The sequence below is a fragment of the Falco biarmicus genome, chromosome 5 (genome assembly GCF_023638135.1).
Source record: "Falco biarmicus isolate bFalBia1 chromosome 5, bFalBia1.pri, whole genome shotgun sequence".
Lineage (NCBI taxonomy): Eukaryota > Metazoa > Chordata > Aves > Falconiformes > Falconidae > Falco > Falco biarmicus.
This window is the reverse complement of record NC_079292.1, coordinates 79,312,629-79,333,003: the sequence shown is the minus strand read 5'-3', so window position 1 is coordinate 79,333,003 and position 20,375 is coordinate 79,312,629. Positions and strand designations below refer to the sequence as shown.

Sequence of the window (20,375 nt, the reverse complement as noted above, 5' to 3'; positions counted from 1 at the left end):
TACTCTATAATTGGAATTAGTTTTTGTTGGTTTTGTCATAATCAGTGCCAAGAGTTGAGAAATCTGGGGCAAAACAAGACGCAAACATATCTACCGAACTCAAGTGAGGACAACTGACCGTCCTTCACAAATATGCATTAAGAAACAATAAGATTATAAGCCTACTTGATTTCCGATTTACAAAATAAAAATTAAAAAAAGAAATATGTTTTACCTAAAAGAAGTCTTCGTTTTGCCATGATGAAGGACCGCATCTCCAAAAGCTAGTGCCTGTTTGCAGGGCCAGATCCTCTTAAGCGGCAGCCACACCCTCCTCTTCCTCATTTTTTTCCAGTGACCATGAAACACTTTCTAAGCCAGGCCCTGAAAAAAAAAAATACATTTTTAATGGACACCAGATACCACATTGCTGAATTAAATAGGCAGATGAGAAACAAAACAAATATATTTGCACACACGTATTTGTATTTTCGGTTTCCTTTCAAACAAATTTGGTAGGCCTGATTTGGCTCTCTGTTCAAATCACAGGAAACATAATTAAAAAGTGTTTTATGCTGACAGCAGAATCAAGCCCTCTATCTCTTTTTAGAATTTAATATAACATGTCTTCCATTGGTACTAGCAAAATTCACAAATCAGAGGCTTTTCAAAGTATCTTCCGACAAGCCTGTGTATTTTGTAACAGTAACAGATGCCAACACAAGGCAAGCTTCGAAAGATGTTCCAGAGGTTGTCTATTCAGTCCATGGGATTCTATGGATTTGAAAGTCAGGCAGATCTGTTTAACTCTGACTTTATTTAATTAAAAAACAAACCAAAAAAGTAAAACTTTCCCAGTTTGTGTATCACTCAATCTCACCCAGATCATCAAATGATTTGGATCACGGTATCTTCAGCACCGTTACTAATGATACTGCATAGCAAATATCACCCAACACATCTTTACTTCTTATTTTATTTCATACAACTTTATCAATAATTCAGCACTACATAGAACTACATGGAAACTGTTGCTATAAACTGTTTTGCATATTGTATCATCTGCTGGCTTTAATGCATTATTTAAATGACACTGTAATTATACTATATTTCACATGCTATTTAACCACAGAATACTGAATATGAATACAAAGTGATAAAAACGACTTTTTCCAGTATCTCAAAAAACACCCACTTCTTGTCAAATAACCAGCTCCAGCATTCAACAACAAACCAAAAATACAGTATTTTGGGTTCTGCAACTTAAGCTCAATTTTTTGCAGACTACATAAAGATGATATTGTTCAGCTATCATTAGGATTGTGAAATACGTATTAAAATAAGCTGCTTGTTTATTTAGATTTAGAACTAGATATGTTACCCGAACCCACAGCTTCACTATTATGTTTGCTGAAAGAGCAAACTGATACAAAAATAAAAACGTAAAGGTTATATTGAGATGTGTGTTAGGGGATTCAACATATATTACAGGTAGTATATTAAATAATGCCAAATCCAAAATAATTTTGTAATCCCAGGACCTACTACATATTTATTCATCATGTACGATTCCATACCCACAGAAAAACTCTTAAAAACAAGTGATACACTTTCACTATTAGAAGAGGTGCTGAGTTTCATATAGTCCTACATCCTAATAGGTTTCCAATACACAATTTTGAAATTTCAAAGCCTGCACAACGCTGTATTTTGCACATAGCCTGCATAATACTGTATTATATAGTAAAATACAATTAACTTGCAGAATAATCCCAATACTATAGTATCTGTAGACACGTTAATTCACACAGAAATCTTTTTTCTTTAAACTGCAAAATACGCACACCTCTCATGATACTGGAGTGCTCCGAAACACAACACTGACTTTTAAATCCAAATGCACAGTAGGGAAAAATGTTAGCACATTACTATTTTACACATCTATAAAGATTCACCCCGAAAAGCCCTCCCATCCACATATTCTGTATCAGAAAAAAACACTTACTCCAAACTGTTTGCATTTGTATTTATGAAGGTGCTCTGCAAGAAAGGGAGCAAACAGAAATTCAAGGGTTAACAGAAAAAAACCGAAACAAAAACAAGCCACTACACCAAAATCCCCAGCAATACTGAAGACCCTGCAAGAAAAGCAAAATGCTCAGAGATAACAGCCTAACAAAAAGCTAACAGAGAATTTAATGTCTCAGTATTGCCTGGATACAAGTTTGGGATTTAGGCAGCCTTGGACTACAAGGACTATTCCCTTCAAAATCTAGCCCAGAGTCCTGCACTGTTTCCTACCAACACCACATCCAAATTGTGACTAAACACCTCATTATGCTTCTCTGGCACTATCTGAAGCAAGCATACCGTACAATTCTGCGTGGCACCTAAAACTGGAGGAAAAAAAGAGGCTATTTTTTCTACTGAACGGCAATGAACTGACAAGCAGCAAGTTCTGTGCAAAGGCTTCTGTGATCAGTAAATGCTTCTCCACCCCACCCCCTTTCCTTTCTGTGGTAGGCAACAGGTGACAAAATACAGCCCCCAGTCTTCAGCTTTAATAAGAAAATTTACTTAGCCTACGAGACATCTATAATACAGTCTCTTTTTAAATTATTTTTATTAAAATTGAATGAAGAGGTTTAACTGGGCCTCTATGCTGGGTTCAGAAAGTAAATGCCTTTGTCAACATTCATTTGTAGACATTTCATTTAAAGAAAATGCAGCTCTCTCAGTTACAAATAATAATCAGTGGCTTTAGGTAACAATCTAGTACTTGCAGATCTTGAAAGAGAAAACCCAAACTTCATTTTCAAAGGAACTGCATGCCCCAACTACTTCACTACAATCTCTTTTTCCAATAACCTGTTAATTGATCTTAAATATGTAGATGAATTATGAGGCAATAACCTCCAATTTTCTTAGCTCTTACTCCAGACAAACATTATATACTGATTTATGAGTATGTGAAATATTTAATTTGCTGTTCATGGCAATTAAAGTGTTAATCTAATTTATGAGAAGTAAAAATACCACATTAAAGATTCCTTCTATTTTCTCCTTTAAGCTTCACCACTTCAAAAGCATTTCTTCCATATGTTATTATTTACAAATATTCTTCCTTTGTGCACTGGACATATACCTATAGTTGAGGAGGCCGTATCAGCAATGTGATCCCTTTGCTAGTCTCCCTGCTACTCATTAAATAATTTTACTCCCATACGTACATACACAGCTGGTCAAGTGCAAGAAATGACTGCTGCATTCAGCTACATCTCGCACACTTCCACAGCAAGCCTTGGGCAAAAAAAAAAAATCCACAAGGCTACAAAAATTATCAGCTTCTATCACTGTCCATTTCTGAAGTCTTATATTGCTCACAATACCATTTCTGAACCCGTGGTATCCTGTGCTGTAGCAGTACACCTGTGTCCCTTCTAGCAAAGAACCTCATCCCAATAGGCTAAAAATGCTTCAGTTCTGTTAATACCCATTTCTCAATTCGCAATTAAAAAGAATCTTTCTTTAAAGACACTATTTCCCGAAATATTTAAATGCTTAAAAAAATAGTTTTCTATTTGGAAAGCTTTGCAGTGTCTTCCCTTTACAAAAAGGGAAGCTTTGCAGCACCAGCAAAGAGTACCCGGTACAGCAGATGGTTAAAACTCTACATCATTTTTAATGGCCTTAAGAGAAAGCACTGCCTTTTTTCGGGGGAGGGCGGGGATGGAGGAGAGGAGAGAAAAAAAGCTGAGAACAGCAATTTGCAGCCTTTTTTTTTTTTTTTTTTTTTTTTTTTCCTTGACAGCAGCTAGCCACGCCTCAGTCTGGCCCTTCCTCCAACCTCTGCTAACCTAAAAACCAGCGCCAACCTGGCAGCAGGCCATATATTCAGAAGTAAACATTATTCTCCTGCCATTTTTCAGTGTGTTTATCACATCCTGACCTTCCCCACCACCACCACCCCCGCTGTAGCTGAGATCCCTGGCTTTGCCCCGGTTTGTTTCACTTTGCAACTGCATCAAGACATCAAAGTCACACTCTTATCTAAGATGGCAAACTTGCAAAAACGCATTAGAGGGATTTTACCTTCACCCAGTGAAGCAGCAGGCTATTTTGGAGCGGGAAAACCAAAGTCAGGCGTATCTTTACGTATCGCAGTCCCGCAGAACTGGATGGTATGTCCTTCTCCATCACTACAGGCATGGGCTCTTCCTGATACAATGCACACGCTTCGTTCGCTGCCTGTAGCTGCCGTTGGAAACCTGGTTTTCGCTTCCACAGCTTTTCCATTTTCTTACTTAATGGCTACAGGAGCGTTTAAAAAAATAAATTACTCTAAGCAACCGTGAGAAGGCACGTACAGCACTGCACCTGACTCTTTGTTATCCCTCACCATTCATTCCCATTCCCTGTCCCTTCCGCTCCTCGCTTCCTCCTCCCACCTTGGACCGCTCCTCATTTATAAAGGCTCTAAAAAAAAAAAAAAAAAAAAAAAAAAAAGGAAAAAAAACCCCCCAGACTAATTAAACTACTTGCCCGTTACTGATTTGTTGTTTTGTTTTTTTTTTAAATCCTAGTGGTACATTGCATTGAATGGATAGCTGACATAGCGGCAGGAAAAGGAGGTTAAAAAAAAAAGGGGGGGGGGGGGGGTGAGGGGTAAAAATAAATAAATAAATAGGGATGCTGCCGCTTGAATCCTCGGAGCCATCCCCTCCGGCTGGGTGCTGGGAAGGGGAGGGGATGGGAGCCGAGGGGAGCCGCGCCGCCCCGCTCCGTCCCGCCGGGGAGCGGGCAGCCAGCATCGGCCATGTTGTCCCCGCCGCCGCCTGCCCAGCCTTATCGGGTGAAGGAGCTGGCAGCGTGCCAAGCCGCCTGTCGCAAGGCGGGTGTCAGGCGAGGGCAAAGTTTATTGTTCGGCGCTGTTATTGGTACCTCGTAGGGTGGGGGGTAATTTTTTTTTCTTTTTTTTTTTCTCATGTTAAAAGGACCCCCCCCCCCCGCCCCATCATCAGCCCGGGGCACCGCCCGGCAGGCAGCAGGTACCGGCAGCCTCAGGGACTTCGCCCCGCACTCCCCTCCCCCCCCCCCCCCCTTTTTTTTTTTTTCCTCTCTAGGCACTGTAAAGTACAAAATAACGTGGAGTGGTTTAGTCAAAACAGTCATGTGCAAGTAGCCTGGCAAACAAAAGCTTTTATTTATTTATTTAGCTTGCGCATAGATAAGGAGGAGCCTTTGTGCAGACGAATTTCACACACATCAGAAAGGCGATGCCATGCTGCTTCCCGCGGGCTGACACGGCCTGTCTCCGAACGCCACCGGACAGCCTGCAGGCTCATTAATAATTGCGAATGGCTCGCCATTTCCATATTTAAATTGTGAAGCAGCGTATGATTAATTAAGGGGGGGGGGGAAGGCGAAAGAGGCCAGGCCTGCGCGGCTGCCCGGGCGGACCCGCTGCCCCGCTTTAACTCCTCGTTTCCCACGCGCCCCGGGCCACCGGGGGCTCGAGGGACACCCCCCCACCCCCACCCCCCACCCCGGTTGCTGCCTGGGAACTCGGAGGGAATATTAATTCTGCTATTTTTGTGTAGTTAGGCAACCACGTGAGTTCTTTTGCAAGGCTCTGAATAGCCACGAACTAATGAAGAGAATTTGCTGCAATCCACTCATCATTAGCTTTTCATTTGGGGTGGAAAGGGAAAAAAAAATGCTTATAAATTTTAGCGTGATTGTAAATGAATGTATTTTCATGCGGCGAGGTTAAAAGAATATTTACGAAGTTATTTATATAAAGAAATATTGCAATTAAAACCCAGTAAAATGTGTAATTTGAACTCCTCCGAGTGCTCGACTATGAAAATATTTCGCAGTGAAACGCTGTGATTAACGCGCGCGCAGCCCCCCGACGTAGTAATAAATACGCTGTATACAGTAATCAAAATATTTAACAATTTATCAGAGAGCCTAAACTTCACATTATTTTGTTTCTCCCAAGCAGATCTAACTATAGCAGATGCCGGATTATTACGTTTTATTTATTTATGTATTTATTTTGCCTCCTAGGGAACGGCTGTATTTCCGACCAGTAGTTCCTCAGCATCCCTGCGAGCCTTGCGGGAATCCAAGCGGTGCGAGCCCCCGTACGGCGGGCAGCCCCCCCCGGCCTACGGGCGGGCACGGCAGCTCCGGAGGGGCCGGGACTACCCCAGTCCGTGTTCCCCCCCGGGCCCTGCGCCCCCCGCACCTGCCCCGCCGGGGGCGACCGGCGCGGCGCCACGTGACCGGGGTGATGCTGCGGGCGGCGGCACCGGCACCTCCCGCGGCCCCGCTGCCGCCGCCCCGACCCGCTGCCCGGCCCACCCCAAGCTCGCCGGTTTAACCCTTTTATTTTTGCAAACCTCCCCTTCCCTCAAATCCAGTTATTCCCAGTTTGATCGGGTATCTATCCCCGTCCGTTCTTCCATTTCCTTGGCTAACACTTCGTGCTATGCAGCATTAGCAAAGGCTGGCAATTTTTTCTGCAGACGAGCACTTGATTTGTCTGGGAGATGTGCAAAATAGACCGACCGTCCACTAAACTAAAGCCACCTTCTTTTGTTAAACCAAAGACATAGTCATTTGACATGTTAAAAAATATTTTTTTGCAGAGCATCAATTCCAGCTATTACTTGTCAGGTGGCTTCAGCAAACCTGTGTTTCTCCAGGTCTGAATCAGGCTAGGCATGCTTCAGCGTCTTAGTATGGTCAGTTTGCAAGCTGGTACCAAGTTCGTCCTGGGAAGCTATAATCCCATTAGTATTATTCAGCATATTAATTAATGTTCTGAGCAAGGTCAGAAAGGAGAGGCTGCAAAACGAAACAAATTCATTTGCAAGGCCCCGGGTTTAGGACCCTAACACCATCCACTACACGCTTGGTATTGGAAAGAAATTTCCCCCATCTACACATTAATATACGCATGTCTAGCAGAGTCCCTCGGTTTCCTCTAAACCACTTGGTAATTGCTCCAATGACAGAGATTAGGGAGAAAGCTGAAACACCAGTGGTCTGATCAGGGATGACAAATGTTTGCGTTTTCTTTCCTGCTATCAACATTCTATAAAAGTCTTCACTGGGTGTAATCTGTTTATCCTTCTAATACCTGAAGCCACACTGGGCAACTTACCAAAATAATTCTGTAACTACCACCATCAAGAAAATGTTCATCCTCTTCACCCATCAGGATAAAGTACAGTCTGCTGTGCAATATGAAGAGCAACACGCTATACCCAAATGTTTTGCACTTGAGTTGGCATCCAAAAGTAAACAAACAAAACGCATACTGAGCAAATCCTAGCCCATAAAGACTTACAAAGGCAGGCCTGAACTATTTAGATATGTATTTGGGTTTAGAGGCTACAGAATTCTTTGGAGGATATAATCTTTTAGCAATAAAAATGTTAATAAATACCTAGTTCAAAATGAACAAAAAGCTTGCTGCTCTCTCTTACGAAGTTTGCTTAGTCACAAGAGCAAGTATCAAGTATTTTGTTACAAGTGAAAGCTGCAGATACCAAAACGTTTTCTGTTACCAGTGTCCTTGTACATTTACTGCTTTTCTCTTGTTTGAAGTAGCATGACATTGTCAGAGCTAATACTAACCAAATACTCAAATACAAAACACATGGAACATATCAGTAAGACTTTAATTTCTTATTTCTAAAATAATTTTTAGAACATGTAAACATATGTTTTTAAAATAATTAAAGGTATACTGAGGGTGTGAAAACCGGAAAAGTTGGTAACAATTTTAGCATGTTTTTTCTCGTTTCTTATATACATGTTCAATTACAGACTTTGCAGTATTACAAAGCTTATGGGAATTGGCTAGTGAATCCACACTCGCCATGCTGGCTTAAAATGATCTCTCTATGCTTTCGTAGCTCAGAGGAGTATGAGGAAGCTGCACAGCTGTATCTTACTAAACTGTAATGGAAAAAATACTCCCTTAAAAATCTTCACTACATTACTAAATGATCCAAAAATATTATAGGTGGGGCTAGCACAACTGCCAATTTCTATGATTGCCAGATACTTCCTATTATAAGACTGCATTTTCAGTCGCTTAAAAACTTTGCCAAACTTAAACTGTTTGGCTGAAAATTTCCCTCACCAGGTGTGTGCCTCAGGGATAACTTATTTGAAAATCTGCAGCCAAATGGCTTAGACCTTTCCAAGAATGAGCCTATCAAAGCATCAATTGTTTGGTCCACGCTGCCAAATTACAGACACCTTTTCCTTGAGAAGCTCCTGCATCCCCATGTTTGGAGTGGAGATTAGAATGTGAGGTAGCCTGTTAAGAAGTGGGTTTTGCTGCTTCCTTCTAACCAGGCTGTATATGTTTGAAAACTTTAGTTCGTTTACACTTGCTAGGGACTTGCTGAATAGGAAGAATTCCCAAAGATCTTGCTTTCGCTAAACGTACTGCTTCCTCTCACAGCTGTCCAGGTTGATGAGATGGCACATAAAATGGCCACATACTCCAGAACTATGTAATTTGGCCCTGTAATGGCTGAACTAGGTAGGCTCAATCAGAAACACCCATCTGGGTGCCACAACACAAGTGTCCTTGGCTCTAATATTCCTCCTGCTTGCATCCAGACAGCCTAGTGGAAGTTGTTTGATTTCACTAAAGAAAAACTACAGATATCAAACCAGAACAGAAGAAAAAGAAGGAAGGAGAACAGCAGCAAACTGACAAAGCCCAGCAGAACAAGGGAGGCAGGCTGGGTGCAGAAAGTGGGAGTAGACTCTCAGTTTGAGCAGGGAAGCTACAACTATTTGCAGAAAAAACTGGACTTCTTGGCTGAGGAAGCAAATGGGAACAGGAAGACAAGAGAGAGTGCTGAGAAGCCAGAACATTGTCAAGAGAAAAGAGGGAAACACCAGCAATTCTGTATTGTTTCTCTATGGAGGTGCTTTAAATAGAAAATTATATTCTTAACTTCCATCAGTTGGCTCAAGTAGCAGAGCACTGTGGGATGGCTCAGAATATTCCACTCCTGATGACTCATTTGGATGTTAGTAGACTGCTACAAGATAAAATCTCTGCTTATGCAATTTGGTTTAAAATCCCCCCTAACTTGCAAAAAATGACATGCACAAGCATGTGCGTTCACACACGCATACACATGCATACATGTGTTAAAATTGTATTAAAACAAGGGTTAATCTTGTTCAAACAGGATTAAAGAGTATAGAATCAAACAGAAAAAAACAGGAATAAAATCTACTGTACAGCAGCATTTCTTGTATACAGACCTTGTATGATACAAGTCTCACAGGCCTGTATTCCATCTTTACTGCTGGGTCCCAGCTTCATTAAATGGATGGAACAAAATGATACCAGTATTAGTAGCTACTCTATTTTGTATTCTCCTTGCTGAACAAGGTGCAGCCCCACGTCTTATTTAGTGGATGCTCCTCAAACTGGAGCCTGAATTACAAAGTTTTTCTGTGGCACTTCTTACCACTGCAGTCCTTGAATGCTTCTCAGAGATGCACTCACTTATCTTCACTGTAATACTGTGAGCTGGAGGAGAGAGACTACCCACATTTTAAAAAGTAATAATCTGGCACAAGTATCCCATCCATTCTGGGTGCCCAAACAGAGATGAAGAACTTGGCTTTTCAAGTTACTTGGCTTTATGAAGTACTGCATGTATTGGCACTGGATGTTGAAAGCACCTTCCCCCTAGATTTCCCTGGCAGTGCCAAGTGCTTGCCATAGTTCACAACCAAATGAGAGTATGAGGAATCAAAATTAACAGACTTACAATCTGAGTATTAAAAAACCAAAATACCTGACCTAATGCATTTCTGCCAAATACACACACGTCCTCCTTTGCAAAGCAAAGTTTTAAAGCAAGTACTGCCATGCGTTGGGAGGTTATGTAACAATTCCCATCGCTCCGGTTTAGTAAAACTTGTTTTCTTAGCATTATAGTGTCAGAACACAACATAAAATAAAATCGGTTTTTAAAACTATTTTTGACCCTTTAATATCTTTGTTTGAAGTAAATATTAAGATCTGGGGGAGGTGTGACTCCTGGGTTTTGAACTGTGGAGTTGGCAATACCAGTAGTGCCTTAGGGCGAGGTGCCACGGGTTGCTGAGCCTTCCCTTTTCTGTGTTCAAGCGGACTACAGCACACATGGGTTATGATTCCCAGCCGCTGCAACTGATGAGTGCTCAGTGGTCCACGTGGACTGAGTCAGGTGTTCTGCACCGAGGACAAGTGCTCACATGACCCAGTGACTATCAAAAACACTTGCCAGGCCAAAGCGCCATCAACTTCCCTTGTAATTTCACACAAAAGGAAGACTGAAAGACAGCTGAGAATGCACATTTCTTTTACGCTACCAGAGGTGGGAGGATACACAGTCAGGGCAGCACAAGGATGGCCACAGTGCTCTTACTGTCCATCAGTATCAGAGTTCGTTGTTATTTTGGATAACTTTTATTCTGGTAGCACTTTGTTCAGTTTGTTCTGCATCTTCTGAATTTTCATCCTTGTTTCTTGAATATTTTAAGTGTTTTGAAAGACTGCCTAGAGCTGAAAATCATGACTCAAAGAAACCTGTATTAACATGAATGCCAACGTTAACTTTTACAGGTATCTCTGAGACACTCCAATTGCACTACTGCTTTAACTAGCAATGGAAGCAAAACTCTAGGTGGAATAAATCCAAAAAAACACAGGAAACATAAGTTGTGAAGTTAAATGTGACAGTATTTGAAAAGAAAATTGTTTTTCAAGGTGAATGATTTTGTAAGAACTCACTGCAAAGAGATCTAACCATAAATAACCTTTTTCATAGCAACAGAAGACCTTGAGCACCAAAAGGCAGGCTGGGTCTTTGGAAGAATAAACTTCTACATCATCACATGATGATGCAAACAGCACAGACCTTGAATTAAAGTGTGGTCAGATGCCCATTCCCAACAGGGGATGCAGTATGCTTTAGTGAAGCAGCAGTCACTTGAAGATATACTAGACACAAATTACTCTCAAACTATGACAGTAATGGGCAAAATGTTGATAACATGGTTTCTAATACAAGGACCAGCATCTTCCCAGTGGAATAGTGATCACCATTTGGGGTGAAATGTTCTTAGTACAGTGCTATAATCTGAAACCAATCTTGCTCAGGGCAAGCTTGACCAAGGCTGAAAAAATGACTGCAGGAGAGAAGCAGTTCAGATAGTCCAAACAGAATTTGTAAAGGACTTAAGTATAATTTTGAAGGCACTCCTCTGATCTGGAGAAATGAAAATTTCAAGTTCTTCCCTACAAAATATTTTTTCATTCTTGCCTCATCTCAAGACTCTTATACAACTTCTCAAGAAACACACTCATAAAAAGCCATGCTAAAATCACATTCTGGAATCCTAGCTGTCCTACATGAAAGAAAAGTCCCAAACCAGCTCAAATTGTTGGCTAGTGTGTGAACGTTTTCAGTGCAAAAAACCCAAACAACCTGAATGTGAAAGCAGCTCTTTCATTTTCTTACAGAATGTTAGGTTACTTCTGATTAAACTTTTCATTTTTAAAAGTCTTTTTCTTTGGAAAAGGTACAACTCACCTCCCTGAACTCTCATAATTCGGGAAAAATAAATCTAGTAAGTGATCTGATGAAGAAAAAGTAGAAAAATTAGGAGTTAAAGTTGCTGTTTATAATGCACACTGCTAATTTTGAAAGGTGAAAAGGTAAGTGGGGAAAAAAAAGTGCATAAGAGATGAGAAAGTACTGGAGCTTCCCTCTTAATGTGGTTCCCAAACACTCAACTGTGGTTTATACTCTGAATAAAAGTCATACTACTCTTATCTAAACCATCTAAGAGCAGCATTCACATATTCTGGAACAAGACATAACATTTCTGGGAAGTAAGGCTGATACCTGAGTAGAAGAATAGTGAAAGTGGAAAAAAAAACCCCAACAGTCCTCTGTTCAATTAATTTAAAAAGTCAAAATAATAATATTTAAAAAAAACCCAAAACCCAGAAATTTAAACTGATCTAGTTAAGTGTTAACCTATTTCCTACCGCCTATTTCTTTCTCTCACAACATTCGTTGTTATCACAACATGGATTTTTATTAATTCACCTCTAGCATAGGACCGCTTGGCAAGCAATGTTTATGCCTTTTGTCATATGTCATTATTTTCTTCCACATAATTATGCATGCTAATGCTAAAAGATACCTTCCACATCTTTTTAGTCCAGATACATTTTTAAGTTATTTTAAAATAAAATAACAAAAAATGGGGTGAAGTAGTGTTAATTAAAGAATGTTAATTCAATTGCATTGTTAAGGTTATTCTGACGTTTGAAAAAGTGGCCAAGCACATCCTGCCTGTTTGGTTTTTATACAGATGCATCTGCCAGGAAGCCATGCACGAGCTTGTATGGAACTCCTACTATTGTGTCTGTTGTAAAATAAATCTGTACTGGTCTGCTCCCAATCTAAATATACTTGTGATTAAAGCTCTCACATGCAGATATAAATCTAGCGAATCAAAATCTGTTTCCAGGAGCTGTAACTTATTGAATTTATATACAAAACCTAACAGGTGATGAAAAAAAAATACATCAAAGATTACTTTAACTCTACCGTAATACACTTCTACTATTAGATCTTATTTTATTGAATGATTCATGCCTTATTGGCTTTTCTAGATTTGCTTTTATATTTCCGCCTCGCTATTTTAAGATGTATTATCTTTAATCCAGAAACTGCCATCCTACCTAAACCTACTTAGAATTTTCTATGATGAAATCTCATTGAATGAAGATTAGTGAGAATTATGGATCTTCCATGGTGCAGTCTGAGGGAACATACCAACCACAGCACAGCATAACCCAACAAGATCTTACCCACCTTTAAATTTTATGATATCAAGATTTAAAGCTACAAAATACAAGGGATTTTTTTTCTTCGCTGAGCAAAAAAGATGACACGCTGATTTGTGTTCAGCTTGTACTTCGCAGCAGAAAGCCTCACGGCTTTTATATATTCCTATATTATTTGTACTACGGGCAGAACCTATGAAATGGTGTGTTGTTTCTGTAGAAAGGTGCTAACAGGGATTCAAATCTCAGAGTGAAAAGGAGCTTAAAGCAGGACAAAACTCATCCGGGACTTGACTGCTTTGTAGGAAATTCTCCTATTTAGAGCCTCCACAGATGTTTTGCCTGAATCTGTCTGCACATGCAATTAGCAGAAAATGAAGAGAAGTGCAACTATTTGGGAAAGACCGGGGCAATTATTTAAATAATTAAGTTGAAGCTTTTATATCCAGTATTTTCTGTTCACTCAAGATACAACACCACTCCCCTTTTAAGAACTCTAAGAAGTTGTTTCCCCTACCATTTAAAGGGAACTGGAGTATACTGTGCCGTGTGAAGTTACCAGAATTACTGAACATTTATATTGCAGTGTGTGCCAGGACTATGACTGTGGGCCTGACTATGCTGAGTGCTGAGCAAAGACTTTGATTATCAAGCCTTTAGGGCAGTGGCCTTTTTTACAGAATAAGTAAAAAAAGCAATCTTACATATTTGTAAAATACAATCTCAAGTTTTAGTTGAAGAAGTAGCACTTCAAGGGTATTCCGCCATGTTTCAGAATAGTTAACAGCAGCTACAAACCATTAAATATTACTTTAAAAAAACCACTTAAACTTCAGCGTGTTTTTGACTAAATTAAACATCTTCCTTCTCTAAAGTATCTAAAATACATATTTTCCATATTATATCTATTTATAAAATATATAATATATATTTATATATATTATATAAAAAATTTCACTCTGAAATGTTCCCCCCAAATTCTGAGTTAGTGCATGATCATTTTTTAATGGAATATCTCAATATGCCTTTTCTGCAAGAAAAATGTTTAAAAGATAAAAATCTTTAGAAGTATGTTTTCTCTACATTGGTAACAGCAGAAAATGAAAAAAAATCAACCAACAAAATACTTCAGTTTGGTGCTTGTATTTTGTATTCTCACACTCACTGTATTGAGTTCAGCATTTTTTAAATAGGAAACCATAAGATGAAAAAAAACCCAGCAACCCAGGTATGTGTAAGGTTTGTTTACAAAAAATAATCCAGTTATTGCTCAGTTATTCTTGTTAATGTGTAGATGGGGAGCAAGTTCATGTTACTTTGAAACAATAGCTTTTGTTCTTGAGATACATTTTAGAGGCAGAAAAATACTAGTGGCTGCAGCACTACAAGTTCTTGATATATTGAACAGTTGAGGAAATAGTCTCAGAAACTATGTAAACTGCTTCCAGCCTGAACTTTGCAGGCTGCTTTTTTGCCAGTATTTCAAAACACATTTAGCTGAATAAGCATATTTTCAGCATTACAACAGGGTGTAATCACTTTTTCATCTGATCTGCTCTTCATGTATGCTTTATTACAAAAAGGTGGAAAGTTATATATGGGGAAAAAACAGTCATAAAGAAACTTAACACTCTAAAACATTTTCCATTCCCCTCCAGCACCCTCCCCAGTAAAATGCATGAAAAAACCTCACGTAGATGCTGAGTGTATAGCTCACAAGGGAATTTCATATAGCTTCCTCTTCCACTGTAAGCCTCACCGGGATTCTCTGTCTCACCGGTATGTATGTTGTTTAAGATATTTTATTTCACCTGAAGCAAGCGAAAGAGCCTGAGTAGCACTTGCGAAATTGCTCCGTTCCCTCTGCTACACTACTCCAGTGCCAAGGCGCGGGGGTGTGAAAGCTCAGGCTTCCTAGCAGAGCGGAGAGAGGTGCTGGCACCGGGCTCTCCGGGAGGAGGCCTCCTGCCAGAAGAGCCCAACCCTCTGCCAGAAGTGGCTGACCTTAGAGGCACCACACGGACACCTGTCTGCTGAGGCTCAGAAGAACGTTGAAAGTTGGGATACAAAGCAAATGTATGTCAGTATAGAACTGTCTGTCACAGGGCTACAGGTCTAGTGCTCCTCTCCATCAATGGCTTTACTCCTTAGGACTTGAAAGGACTCAGGATTTCACACAATGAAACGGTTGTTCAGCTGCAAAGTGAAAGGCTACCAAAATGACAAAGCAGAACCCATATGAAGCAAACTACAGAAAGCGGCTTCCCCACTGTTCCCAGACTTCAGAGGAGATAGATCCCTTGCTGGGCTGGTGTAAACACCTGTAACTCAACTACAATAAGATTGTTCCACATCGGCATGGGACCTGGGCAGTGCATGGACAAGGCTGGAGGCAAATACCACTGTGAGGGGAGGTTTGATGTTTGATGTAGTTTTGTTACCTTGCTGGAGAAAAGAGAATGTCTGGGCTTGAGATGTCATTCAGTTTAGTCATCTGGTATGGAAGAGCAGAGCATGCAGTTCAGGAATGCAAGCTCATACTTGTTTCTAAGTCATCTGTGGCTAATACCTAGATTCAAGCTCCGTAATGAATATTTGAGCTCTTACACAGATTTTATGCAAAAGAAAGGGAACTGTTTAAGGAAAAAATGGCTGTGTCTATCAACTGTGGGTTAAACATTTTTAGATTGTGTCTCTATTTATCAACAAAAACCTGGCAAAGATAGTGGCCAAGGTCTGAAAAACAGGACTGCAGAGTGCAGTACATTATACAGCTTTTCAACTTCCAGTCACTTTAAAAAAAAAAAAAAAGAAAGGGGGGGTGTGTGTGTCTTAGTTGGCATTAATTATCTGTTACCTGCTCTCCAGAATTTACTGTTCATACTAATCAGCACTACAGGACTACCTCAGATCCCTTCTTAATTTTAGGGTGCTATTGTGCTAGGGTATGCTTTGGAAAACTTACATTTCCATGACATTTAATGAGGAGAAATATAATGCAGGGAAAGGCTGGGAGCAATAATAATGGTTTGGGGATGTGTCACAGTTCCTGATCAGTCTCAGGATGCACTAACAGCCACATGTGGGACTAGAACCCCGTCCCTGTGAAGTACGGGATGGGAGAGAACAGAGGAGGGGAAAACTGGACTGTCATTGCGCATCTGGTCAAAGAAACTAATCCATTCATTCTCAAAGTAGGACTCATGTAAAAGTTGTTCACATAGATACTAAAATGCACAGCTGTAACTTGCTGTGGCTTTACCACCTCTGTAGGAGCTGATGAGAAGGTGGGAGACCTGTATGTCCTAAGTCAGGGATTTAAATGCGTAAGTGTAGGGCAAATTGGAAAACTTGCCCATATATTATCAGTAATGATGTTTGTGAGATCAAGAGCACCGTCATCCAGTGCTACCTACCTGCATACTTGTTCAGTAATACACTCAACTTTGCAGACAGCTAGTTATCTTTCCTCGTGTTTTCTCAGAACATATTTAGTGCCAATGGACATAATAGGGCAGAGGGGTAAAACTGCCTTTGCTCTGAGGAGCGATATCTGTCCAGTTGGGTTGATGTTTATAAATAGATTCAATTTATTGTATTTATTTGTCTGTTTTACTGCAGCTGTTTTGCAGCCTTCTTTTTTTTTTTTCATGCTCACACTAGTAAATACGAGGGACAACAGACTGATTAATGATGACAGGAGTGAATCAGGAATGTGACTAAGGGATGCATGATCATACAGATTCAATCATTTTGCACAAGCAAAATGGGGAAGAAGGAGAGACTAAGAAGTAAACAAATTAAAACGCTGCCTTTAAAATAAGCTCAGTATTTCGGCAACAATATGAAAATAAAGTAGTATCTCTGACTTCAGAGTTCTCTTTAATTTCAGAGCTGTATGTTATTATTTAGTGTCACATGTTGTTATTCCAACCTTAAGGTATCCAAATATTGGTAAATATAAATAACAATGGAGGGGGAGGGAGAACAGAGGTATCAAAGAGTGCTCCCCCCAAATATGGCGCCTTTTCTTTAAAAAAATTAAGTCTAAACTAACCCTGAGACGAAGACACACAGCAGTTCCAGCACTGCTGGGCAAATAATGCCCTTTTATGTTAATTGTGTGAGGTCAAGCGATACCAACGTTGAGATTTGCAACCATCAAAACAACAGAGTTTGCTTGGGATGATCAGGCACAAATAAAAAAAAATATTGGAAAGAAAACTCATGCAACTGTTTATTTTTGTTAACTCATGGGATGGGCTGTGTATCTACCAATTATTTAAAAGGGAAAATGCAGTACAGTGTTTTCCTTCATATTTCAGACTCTTTCCTTAAGGGCTGAGTATAACAATTTATAAATGGACAAAACCAGCTTTTGAAAGATACTGCAGTATTTTCCAAGTGACAGAATGCCTCTGAGAAAACACATTATGCCTCAAACACCCTCTCTCCACAATACAAGACAGTAAATAAACAACACTATTTCACACAAGGAAGTTATGATGTCGAACCTGCAAACACCTCCACCTTCTGCCTATAAATACCCTGTGTAGAAGATCCTCAGGACCATGACAGCTCAATAGGCCTCACCTAAGAGCATCTTCAGCCAGAACAACTACACTGTCAACATAAAATGCTGTATTTTGCACAGTATTGTTACATGACGTCCACTCTGGAAAAGCCTGATTTTCTCCTAGACCACCTGGCTGCTAATTTTTGGTCAATTGAGACACACTGTCTTTGCCCTCCAATGCACCCAAAAATACGGAGCTAAAGTCAATTTTCATGTTGGTCCTCCTGTTCAAGTACTGTCACCCATCACCTTAACATGTCTATCTTGTCTAGTTTACAACTTATCTACAGTGTCTATTTGCATAATTTTACAGCAGAAGAGCCCCTGCTGAGATGGCCCGAAACTCCACAAAACAGTTCTGCAAGTAACTCATTTTCCACTTGTCCTTTGCTAAGCAGAACTCAAACACAATGAAGGATGGCAACCCGCATGCCCAGTTCACACAGAGCTTTTGCAGAGCAGCCTGCTAGTGACGTATGCATCAAGCATTCACCCTCAAGAGGCTTTGAGTCCTCCCTGCCAACTACTAGCTGGAAGGCAGAAATTAGGCAAGATACAGAAGTTTTAGGGCACATCGGAAGGCTACAAGCATACTGTGGATTTATAACCTTCCATTCAAGGGGTTCACTTACCAACTTTGAAGTGCCAAAGGATGTTTTGTTGTGTGTATTGTCTATAAAATAACATACTAAAGCATCTTCTGCCTTTAGAAGGCTGCAAAGGCCAGTACACACCACCAACAGTCCAGCCCACTTCTGTAAAGATTACCTTTATGAATCTCTAAAAATGTGGTGATTCTGCCTGAACTCCAATATATTATTATATGCAAAGACAGTAGCCAGCAGCTATTCAAAAGTGCTCAGACAATGTGTTAGCAGTTAGTATGTGAATTCATTTTTCTGTTTTAAAATTCTTTCAAGAAACGAATAAACTATGATAACAATAGAATCTTTAACAATATTACTCAGACAAATGTTTGGACATCTGACATGCTAGAGTGAAGTGTGATAGCATCTATCACCAGCCGATGCTGTACAATTATACATTTCCCTGCAATCAGGAGCTACATCAAATTGAAATGCTGTGCTGTAGAGGCAGGCAAAGAACTTCCTTGCAGAAACAGAATCACACAGTCCTCACAGTTTTCCCCTGCTGACACCAGGAATGCACACTGAACAGAGGAACTGCAGGTGTGTAACTGGGGGGCAGCAGGCAACTGGCCTTCACCGACTATCAGTGGGAGTTGTACCTGTGAAATAATCTTTCAGATACTTAAACCCACAGTATATTTAACTACAAGGCATTTGTGGCGTAAGCAAAATTATGGATATGAGTCTCCTTGTGTCGTGCAATGCTGACACAAACTAACATAAAACCTTCCTAATATAAAAATCTTCCTAATATGCAGAAGGAAACCTATTTTAAGAATCCATTAGGCCATTCTGCATTTTTACCAGGCACTACATTAGTCTCTGATTTAAAAACCATTGTAGCTGCCAAAAGTTTTGCTATGCAAAGATCACAGTGCTAATAAGTGTTAAATGCCCTAAAAATATTTCAAATGTTTCTTACACAATGAGATGCTAAAATTTTCCAAAGTTTGCTATCTCAAGACTTCTGTAGGTTTGAAGTTGTAATTCGCACTCAAGTGAGTACCCCTTGCGGAATAAAACTCCCAGTTTCTATGCCACCAAATTACTGGATCCTAAAACTGTGCCACTGATCCAAGACTGAATGCTGCAACTACTATAATTCCTTTTTTAGGTACCTTCTTTGTTTAGGTATTAAAACATATTTGTGGTAGATAATGATTTTTCTGTTAGATTTCCACCATTCTGAGGTAACAGAAAATTTTGCATGTTAGAAAAGTCACGGATGAGCTGGATTAATGACAAAAATGCATGAAAAGCAGTTTATCCAGTTGGTATCACCATACTGCTAGACAGGATAGTAACTGTAAATCCGTGGCATGCATACAACACCAATATGTATACCTGCATGCTTACATCATTTATACATAAAAAACCACGTTCAGCAGCAAAGAACCAACTAACATTCAGTCCTGGGTTTTTTTGTTCATTTTTGCTTTGTTCAGACATACACTTTTTTAGGTGAAGCACTACAAAATGCCTTTGAGAGTAAACTGTTCACCTCTATTTCTCCTGCAAGATAAAATTTTCTATCAATGCACGCATACATGAAAAGAAAGAAAATGGCTGCAGAATTAGACTCACCATTATTTAAAAAAATTAAAATGTAGTATTAATCTTTAATATTAATTACTCTTTTAATAGCCCCTCCAAATTATAAGTGGATAGCTAGAGCGTTCCCTCCAGCAACAGCACTCTAACCTCTCCAAGGGAAGAAAAGCCCTCCTTGCAAGGCATGCCAGAAGGAGTCCCAACCAAACACTGCATCTTCCCTTTCACAGACACCCAAAATTTACACAAAGTGGTCAGGACTGGCCACATTCCAGGCCAACATTCCCTGTAAAGTGAAAAACCTTTGGTAATGTCAAACAAAATCCCAGAGGTATTATATACAATACCTAACTCGGTTTCATGTCTGGCAAATCCAAGTCTGCTAAATGCAACAAGTGCAAATCCCTCTTTTTGTAAGAAAAAGAAAGGAAATTTATATGGCCAGCAACACCCTCACTGACTTTTCAGCCTACTTCTACACCACATTTGTATTTACTCAGTTGCAGTCTGTGGTTACACATCCTCACAGGTGAGTTGAAAGTATTGAAGCTGGTATTAACGTGGTGACAACAGGAAGACAAGGGGGGATCTGGGTGATACAAGGAAAGCAACAATTTAACTCCTCTGCCTCACCAGTTTTCTAATCTGGGTTGTCCTCCAGGCCTGACCACTGACTAAGCCCCCAGTATGTCACCCATCCACTCCTCAGTGGCTTCCA

The 20,375-nt window shown here is 40.0% G+C and overlaps 1 long non-coding RNA gene across 1 annotated transcript in view; it reads right to left on the bottom strand.

The window, feature by feature from the left end:
- The window catches only part of LOC130150532 (uncharacterized), a 116,456-nt gene that overhangs the window by 12,871 nt on the left and 83,210 nt on the right, over window positions 1-20,375 (bottom strand). The window contains exon 3 of the long non-coding RNA XR_008822247.1: window positions 215-363. This is a non-coding gene — a long non-coding RNA (uncharacterized LOC130150532). The remainder of the gene's footprint in view (window positions 1-214; window positions 364-20,375) is intronic.